The sequence below is a fragment of the Perna viridis genome, chromosome 12 (genome assembly GCF_037379345.1).
Source record: "Perna viridis isolate PV_CMFRI_1.1 ecotype Kerala chromosome 12, ASM3737934v1, whole genome shotgun sequence".
Classification (NCBI taxonomy): Eukaryota; Metazoa; Mollusca; class Bivalvia; order Mytilida; family Mytilidae; genus Perna; species Perna viridis.
This window is the reverse complement of record NC_142456.1, coordinates 4,392,598-4,402,580: the sequence shown is the minus strand read 5'-3', so window position 1 is coordinate 4,402,580 and position 9,983 is coordinate 4,392,598. Positions and strand designations below refer to the sequence as shown.

The window sequence follows — 9,983 nt, the reverse complement described above, 5'->3', positions numbered from 1 at the left end:
CTGGACTAATAGCAATTTTATATTTAGTATGTAATACTCCGCTGGCTGTAGTGTACTTAAAAGACGGGTATGTATCGAAAATTACGTCATCGAGGTATCTTCGGAACGCGACTTTTTTATTCGCCGGTTTAAGTTCCGTACTTAACCCTTTTATCTATCTTCTTAGAATCAAGTCTTTTCGATCATTATTATATGAAAACGTGAAATATTTCAAACCATGCAAAAACTCAATATTGCCTTCTGAAGTTGATATTCAGCAAAACGTCATAAGGGTGCAGCAGAGATCGACGAATCCAAAACAGACTGAAAACTAGGATCCAGAGTGACATAAACCTACATATTATGTCAATGATGATCTTTCTTAATGTTGATGAAACTTTAGAGATCAAGACTATGTTGGAATCTTTATCTAATTACTTTTTCATAGGAATGAGATATGGATTCAAATTCAATGTTACCAGTGTGTGTAAAAACTAAAATTAAACAAGTACATTTGTTTATGGTTATTATTTTTAAACTAATCAACAATCACAAATTGAAAACAAAACAATAAAATAAGATCCCTGTTTCATGAGGAATCTCAAACTGAGATTTAATTCAAATTCTTTCAACCAATCAAATCATGTAAAATTGAAAATTTGAGCAAAAACTGAAAACAATTGAGGTATATCCAAATTTGTGATGTGTAATGAAGCTAGGTTCGAAACGAAAAAAATCCACGTCTTAAATGAAGTGTAATGATACAACTACCGATCTGATAAAATCTAGACAAACGTCAAAAAGGAAGAGGTCAAATAGAAAAGTCCGTATAACAAATGGCCATATCAAGGGAAAATTGGAAATTCGGAAACCACCTCAAAGGTCCTGACTTGGTACAAGTATTTCCAACGGAAATGATTGAATAAACCAGATCTATAGCGCGTAACCTCCCACTCCTATTACGGTAAATTATTTCAGGTATATTAAACTAAGGTTTACTGCCTTGGCAAAGAAGGGTTTTACATTTTTTTTTCATCTTATTAACAAGTTTTTTGGTGGTTGTTTAAAGGAACCAAATAATGAATTTTGTACCGCCCTTAGATAATGCAAGTTTATGGCTCTTCATACAGGGAAATGTAAGTGTTGACATTTAATTTACTTGTTTTTATGATATCCGTATAATAAACATTTTATTATGTAGTTCTGGTAAATAGATGTGCTTTGACAAACTATAGTGAACTTAGCGCACGCGGGGGTTCATCTAATACGTTTTAATTTTTAGTACAATAAAAAGTCGCCCATTATACATTGTACGGTATATCATAACCAATTGCTATGTGCAATCAGTGTACAGATTATTTAAAAAATAAAGAATAAAAAATAAAAACAAAACAAAACAATAAAAAAAAAGGAATAACACAATACAAATCTAAACAATTTTTAATAACAACTTAACTCTGTAAAGGTAAGCATTAAACTACTGCTGTACACATTGGTAACGCTAATCTACCATACAAGTCACTAAGAAAAATAACATAAGGTTTGTGTTCCTCAAAATGTCTGTGATAGAAAATAGAACCTCATCATATCGTTCATGTCAAGTTCCTTCATCATCAATTGCATCATCACCATTCTCATGAATGGGCTTTGTTTTGGTTGGGGGTTACCTGAAATGAAATAATATATTTGTGATATTTTTTTTCAATTTATCATATCAATAACGTAAGTCTTTTCTTAATGTTATATATTTACGCTTGAAATCGAGTTACGTAGTACCCACGAGGCAAAAAAAAATTATATATTTCTACACCTTAATTTAACCTATAACCTTGGTTCCCTTGATTACTCTTTAACAAATGTCTTGGTTATTTCTTACACTTAGTTATTTAATAATCACTAATAATAGCTTCATGAAGTTGTGTTTGTGACTCCATCCACATTGACAAAATGTGTTATGGGTGTGTAACTCAATCCATATAGACGAAATTTGTCATCGGTATGTGACTCCATCCACATTTAGAAAATTTGTCATCGGTATATCGCTTTATCCACATTGACAAAATTTGTTACACAATTAGTCATCGGCCAAACCAGTCACTGACATAATCTCATTTTTCGACATTTTTTGCCTTCATTGACCAATATTGTGTTCGCATATTAGTATGTTAAAATTACATCACAAATATTATCTACGAAAGGAACCACATCATAGACAAAATACTAGTAACTTTCTATCGTAGTAAATTGATAGAAGATAAAGGTCAACTTTCATATGCAGAAATTCGCCTTGACACGAAAAGACGGAGGATTAAACTCTATTTTTCAATGTTTAAAACAGATTAATTATCCCACGATTTATATATTTTATTTCTGTAAGAGACAAAATGAAGGTAATTCGGACTAAATTATTTCATTAAACATTAATTGAGAGTTCTTCATACAGTTACAACTATATATGATATATTTTCTTTAAATTTTGATTTAAAATTAGATAGAATATTTTTTTCTTGATTGAGTTTTATCATAATGGAACAGAAATATCTAAACTTTAACTTAGATCAAACATGAACAACTAAGTAGCACTCCAGCTAAGCATCATACAAAATGTGATTCATGGGTAAAAAGCCTGCATATTTTTATTTTGGATACCTTGTTGGAATTGCCAGAGTAAACAGATATTAACATTCAGTTTTTCCCGTGCTCTTAGGAGATAAAAATAATATAGAATGTACTGTAGATTCCAAAATTAAGGAAAATAACTATGTAAAAGACACTCAAACACAATAGAATCTATTGGATTTTCGATGTCGATTATTTCCTAAGAGCAGGGAGATTTGAATGAATAATTACACATTTCATAATATATACCCATAAAACAACGTAATTACAAGAATAAAAATATGTAGCCTTTTTGGGGTGTATCACATTTTTCAGATTTTGCATAATTCTTACAAAGACAGCTACGTAATTAAACATTCCTTAATTAAAACGACATTTAAATAGAGGAGAAATGAACATTAGTCGCTCTTTGGAGCTTCGTTGTACATTTGTGTATACGAGTTTTCCTTCAGTGCAAAGATATTAGTTTATATACCTGTAACTGTGTTTGGTAATATTCTTATGCCAGCTAGCTGGGAGTAAGCGCAGGATAATATTGAAAGGATTGTTAAGACAACCAGCGTCTTAGGGGAAGTCATCTGGAAAGAAAACAAATATGTGCAGTAGAATATATATCATATTCAATGTAACAAAACATTGTCTTCTATACATGACAAGTATGGTGTCGTACCAGCAGACCAAGCCCAAAACAAAATATGCTTTCGTGTGCAAGACAAATTACTTTCAATTTTTATCATCGGAGGTAGACGTAGAAAATAATAGCAGTAATAAGACTTAATACTGTTACCACACTCTCCAAAGAACCATAAATCCATTTTATCTTCTTTTGGTTCTTCCACTAAACACGATGATTATGATCTCTCGTCCATGTTTTGAATTCCACTTGTCCATAAGAATTCATACATACAACGCTCCATAGTGGAACTGCAAATTGTTCCACAAAGCCTTTTTTCGAAAATGTAAACTTCCATACTTACAGCTTTCAAAGAGGGACTTCGGGTTCATCACGACACTTGTTACTGCCGTAGTAGTATAAATTCAATGTGTATCCTGAAAAATTCGGAAGTTCTTCTGGAAACCCTAAATGCTAGATTATTATCCGAATATAATACACCAAGATCCTCAATTTTTCAACCCTTTATACTGCTGTTCCAAAACTCAGTTGAAATCCCGACTCAAAAGCATTATGCATCAGTTGTCAAAATGCTAAGATTCTTTATCGATAACATATTTGTCAAGTGTGGTGGAAGTATTTTTCAACAGACTGCATTCCCATAGAAACATATTGTGCTCGGCTACTCCTTCACTCCTATGAGGCTGACTTACATTTGAAAAAAAAGGATAATCATTTAGCAAGATTCTTTGTTCTCAGTTTTCGTTATAAAGCTGTTGTATTGTTTTCAAACAATCCTAGTTTCGGGGATGTTATACATCCCATTTGCCCAAAGAACTTAAGAGGCAGGTCACTACAGACAACAGTCAGTCTCAGATCTTGAACTGCACTTAGAGATCGAAAGAAAGGGACAACTCATGACCAAACTATACAATTAACGTGATGACTTCTCATTCCGTATTGTCAAAATTCCTTCATCTGTGGCAACATCCCTTCAGCACCTGTGTATGGAGTTTTCGTAACTCATACACCATGTAAGAGCTAGTCAAAAATATGCGTGCATTTTGTACCATGCTAGAATTCTTACAAATAGGCTTTTGGAACAGTGTTATGTTGCTTTAAGATTAGTGATTAAATACTGTCAATATGACATCACTACTGATTTTTCATGGTCGGCATCATGAACTTGTTATGGTTTATCTATCTGCCCCATGAGAACCAATTTGTCTACCGTATCAAACTTTTCTCTCAAGTCAAGCCCGGGCCAGCTGTTTTAAAAGAAAATCTGTGTGTTTTTTTTTTAGAAAAGCAGGGGACGCTTACCCTATTGTTACTCAGTTATTAGTTAAGTCCGGTTGCTCATTTGTTTTTGTTTCTTTATACGTGTAATGTCAATATATTCATGTTCTTTGTTGTGTCTATTTTCCCTGTCTAGACTTTATCCGTGGAATATATTCTTTTGATTTTCACAACAATCCTTGTTCCGTTGTTTACTCTTTCAAAAAAGTGTTAATTCAGACAACAAATGTGTTTAGTAACGTCGACTGACAAACAATACACTTTTTTCTTAGAAAAATATAAACAATATTCACAACCAATAGTATTCCACACAGTATTTCATAAGCTGAATTAATTCCATATGATGTGAAACATAGCCAGCATTGGCTGCTTTACACCTGACCAGGGAAATTTTCATGGGTGAGTGGCTACCTATTCATCAACTCTTACAATAGCAACTGGTCAGTTTAAATGTCCAAATAGCTTTGTCAATCCTTTGTATTGTTAGAAAATACATTATACATGATTTGAGGTCTTTTTTATAACAGAAAAAAATATTTTACTGAAAGCTCATTTGTTATCACTCCTTTTTTATTGTAATTTAAGAAACTATTACACAATTTGAGTCTTTTTATGGGCTGGTTCACCGTTTGTCGGACGATGGTTCTTTTAGATTTACTCCAAGTTTCGGTAGAGAGATGTGTAGATGTGAGAAACAAATATTTAGGTGCAAATTTTGAATAGATTGACCAAAGATATGTGCATAATCTATGGAAGAATTTATTAAAAGTTGCTAAAATGTATATAAATATAGGCTGTTGGTCATTGCAATGCTCGTTTTGATCTAAATACTATCGTATTCGAAAGGCCGTTGAGTTTGTTTTGTTTGTTTGTTGGGGTTTAACGTCCGAGCAGCAATATTTCAGCTATATTCAGACGATGAACATGAAATTGATGATAAAATGAACATGCAATGATGATGAAATGAAAAAGGGATGGGACACAAGGACAATGGGGGGTCAATAAATTATGATTGCCACTGAAAATAGGGAGAGGTGGGTAGGGTCGGGCAATTTAGCCTCCTGTGGGGGGAGAATACCACAGTAGGATTCTTTAACGTGCGAGGAACGTGGCATCTTTCCCAACACGGTGCACCATTATGGTTTGCGGTCAGGTTTTCTGTATTATAGCCTGACGACCCCAGCATGTAACACGCCAGGGGTACCCCATTCCACCGCCTGGGGCACACATTCCAGTTGCTCTGTGGGCAGAGCGCCCTAGCCCCCGGCTAGGGTTCTGAACACTATTAAGTCGGAAAGGCCGTTGAGAAAATACTACCAAAGGTCTACAAATTTTTTTTCTTTATTATGAACGTACATAATCATTTTTAAAACAATACATCGATGTTTACCTGGAATCATTGTTGCCTGACCAATGCAGCAAATACATCTATTGTTATCTATTGTTATTATTTTCAAATAAAGATAAAACAAAATAAATGATTTGACCGCAACATGTTGAACTCTCTTCACCGGGGAAAAGTGTGTACATAATATTAGTTTCTGACACACTTAAGCACAGGGGCTTACAATCATTATGGACAGAACAACTGGTTTGGACAGTGTATAGTACAAAATTTGAAATTCTGAAGGTAAAAATATTCTGCTTTAAGGGTGATAAACGAAAAACAGGGACATGGAAAATAAATATGAAATCCAATAAAAAAAAAAAACCGGACTAAAAATTTTATAAATTCGATTTTTAGGGTGTTGCTCATTTGGTCGAGAACTCGAAAACCGTAAGAATCTATAATATGATTGAAATATACAGGCACGAATTTTCTCATGGAGTCCAATAAAAACAGTTCAAAATCGGACGAAAATGAAAAAAAAAAGGTAAATTTTATGGGCGAGCAGGTTTCCTCTAGCCACCTTAACGCTGTTACATGATGCATGACTTACGTAAATGAACATCATATAAAGAAACTCCACGCTGAATAATAAAGTGCAATGTGTATATTCTTTAAACGCAACAGAAAATGAGTAATACAAAGCTGAACCCTTTTTTTTTGTTTCAAAGCTGCTTGCATTTACATTTACACTTGGAATGAACGACAAAATAGAAAGAAATATAACAGGACTTCCACATAGGACATGGACACCATGTTAGAATGAATTAATCACAAACCTTTAAAGGGATGCAGTAAAATTCAAATCAAAACTGGTATATATCAATATCCGTTCAGAACTGGTATCCCAAAAACACTTTAGTGCATGCACAGAGAATAAATGTCAATATTACTTTAAAGAAAAAATGTTACTAAAATAGTTCGGACATGGGACGTGCCGATATGTCATACATCATTTAATTATAGATAAAATTGTTACTTGTCATTTTGCGTATTAATTGTTTGTCATTTGTGGGTCTTATTAATTAATATATTTTCCGCCAATGGTGTTCTTATGGCTAATTAACAAGTATTTCATAAAAGTACATTAATACATTTTTCTGTAAGGAAGTTAATCTGACGGAATATTAGGTTCACCTCAGTCAATGGATTCTTTAATTCCAATTAGCTAACTGTTTGACTCGGTATGATATAAAAATCTACTAAATAATTAACATTTTTTTCCTATTGAGATATCAGGTATCAAGACAAAATATTTTCCATAATTCCGATTTTTTTTGTATGAATGCTTGTAACGAGACTTACAAACCCTATAAAATTAACATATCTTCCTCTATTTGTTGTTGTTTTGTTGTTTTGGTTTTTTTGGTTAATTTTTGCTGGTAATTTTATATGTGTTAATGTGTGAGTTTATTTTTCAGAGAAGTGTTTTTTTGTCATATTGTGTTAACTGTTAATTTGAGCTCAAGGAATTTATAGACAAAACCGGACTGCACCTGTCGAGAAAAATCAACAGATAGACCATAATCAATGTCGACCTAACTGCCTTTGAGATGGGGAATGAACAATGTTATAGTTTATATTAGACTTTTTATTTATCTTTTGATATGTTTAAATATTTTTTTTTCTTTTCTGAACTTACAAAATCAGTCCATTTTTTACATTCCGAGCCGATATGATGAATTTTGCGTCTGGGGTAGATTGAACATAGTTTTTTGTTCTTTTACAATCCGGGTATTTCGCTTCTAACGAAGACCATAAATATATTAACTCGGGCCTCCTATTGTTAGCTTCTCATTTACATAAATAACCAATGTTATTATTATAACATAGATTTTTTTAAATTTTCATTTTACATCTATATTTCGGATGAGTATACCATGTTTAACCAGACTTCGAAAAAATTAATTGAATTTTAGATACTTTGACATTTCAACCTTAATCGAACCCTGTTTCAATGACTTAACCTACAAGGCACAGCTGTTCAACGACTGCTAGATGATGATAGAAATTCTTGTCGGCAGTGACTCAGAGTTAAAAAACATAGTGATTCTTGTAGGCAAGTGAGCTAGGAACATGAAGATACTTATCAAACATGGAGATATTTGTAGGTAACTGAACTAGGAACATGTAGATTCTTGTCAGTAAGTGAGCTAGGAACAAATATTCTTGTCGGTAAGTGAACTAGAAACATAGAAATTCTTGTCGGTAAGTGAGTTAGGAACATGGAGATTCTTGACGGTAAGTGAACTCTACGAACACGGAGATTGTTGTCGGTAAGTGAGCTATGAACATAGATATTATTGTCGGTAAGTGAACTAGGAACATGGGAGATTGTTGTCGGTAAGTGAGCTAGAAACAGAGATTCTTATCGGTATGTGAGTTAGAAGCATACAGATACTTGTCAGTAAGTGAGCTAGGAACATGGAGATTCTTGTCAGTAAGTGAACTAGGAACAGAGATTCTTGTCGGTAAGTGAGTTAAATGCGTAGAGATTTTTGACGATAAGTGAGCTATAGACATACATGTAGAGATTCTTTAGGTAAGTGAGCTCGAAACATGGATATTCTTGTGAATTAGGAACATGGAGATAATTGCCTGTATGAGAGTTAGGAACATAGAGAGTATTGTCGATAAGTGAGTCAGTAGCAAAACGATATTTGTCAGTAATTGAATTAGCAACACAGAATTGATGTCAGTAAGTTTGTTAGTAACATAGAGATTCTCGTCAAAAATTCAGTTAGGAACATAGAATATGATGTCGGTAAATAAGCTAGGAACATAGAATGTATTGACTATAAAATAATACTTCGAAAGTTATTGCGTATCCAGTTTATTTGTATGAGTCTTTTTCACAGGTTGATACATTGTCACTTGTTGATACGATTAACTATAATAAAAAAGGGAAAAAAAACAATAAAACTATGGAATTTACATGGGGGCGTTTCGAAAATACAAACTATTTTTTTTCTACTTCAAAATTCCAACAAACCAGGAAAAATATCAAAGTCTGTGCTAGAAATTACTATCACTACAGATATATTCGTAGCAATAGCCACTGTGACGAACTAATTTGACGGCTATAAAAAGCATACTGATCACATGATGGTCACGTGACTAAAATTATACAGATAGAGAGGGATCTATAACGCAAAATTATTCATATCTACGATTAATGCCAAGTTGAATTTATCATAAAAATGCGTAATAACAACATTATTTTGTTCAAAAACAATAAAATTGAGCATAATATAGTTGTATCTGATCCAACTCACCAAATCTAAAGTATTCCCACCAAATATCAGTACAGAATCTAGGAAAGGACAATAGCGTACACACTGGAAAATGGATCATACATTTCACTGTCTAGAAAATGTCACTTTCACATTATAAGCACATATATTCTTTGTTTACGTGTGTGTAACTTGAAATGTTTCCGGGAACCAACAAGATAAGGGTGGGCAACGGTCAGATAAAGTGCAATCTGAAATTCACTGTCTACATAGAATTTGATATCGGTAAGTAAGTTAGGAACATAGAAATTACTGTCGTGAATTGAGTTCAGAATAAAGCGATTCTGGTCGCTAAGTAAGTTGGGAACACATAAAATTTTACTGTATAGTCAGTTGCAAAGATAAAGATTTCTATTGTTAAGTTAGTTAGGAGCCAAGAAATTCTGTTCGTTAAGTTATTTTGAGATAAAAGATTCATGTCGTTAAGTAAGTTAGGAACATATTTATTCATGTGGTAAAGTGAATGTCATGAAAATTACATGCAATTAGTTTTCAAGAAAAGCTATCTTGTGGATTAATTGCTCTGTACTAAGAAGACAGTCTTGATAATAATGAAATAAACATAGGATGCATTGGCTTATTTACATGAACAAACCGTTTTATCTGAGGAACGCAAATTGAATTGGAATAAAATTGATAGGCTGAAACCAGTTTTAGAATAGTAAATAAAGATTTTCCAATACTATACAGTGTATTTACATGCACTTTTCTGTATAAAGTAGGCGTGCATATTTTTATTTTATCGGAATTTAAAATTACTAATTTTACAAAAAAAACAATTTCATTCCCATTC

At 32.9% G+C, this 9,983-nt stretch overlaps 1 long non-coding RNA gene across 1 annotated transcript; it reads right to left on the bottom strand.

The window, feature by feature from the left end:
- Window positions 1-1,039: 1,039 nt before the first annotated feature.
- Window positions 1,040-9,342, bottom strand: LOC148600926 (uncharacterized). Its single transcript, XR_015917209.1, has 3 exons — window positions 9,173-9,342; window positions 3,074-3,176; window positions 1,040-1,646 (listed from the first exon to the last, which is right to left on the bottom strand). It is a non-coding gene; the product is annotated as an uncharacterized LOC148600926 (long non-coding RNA).
- Between the last annotated feature and the right edge of the window lie 641 nt (window positions 9,343-9,983).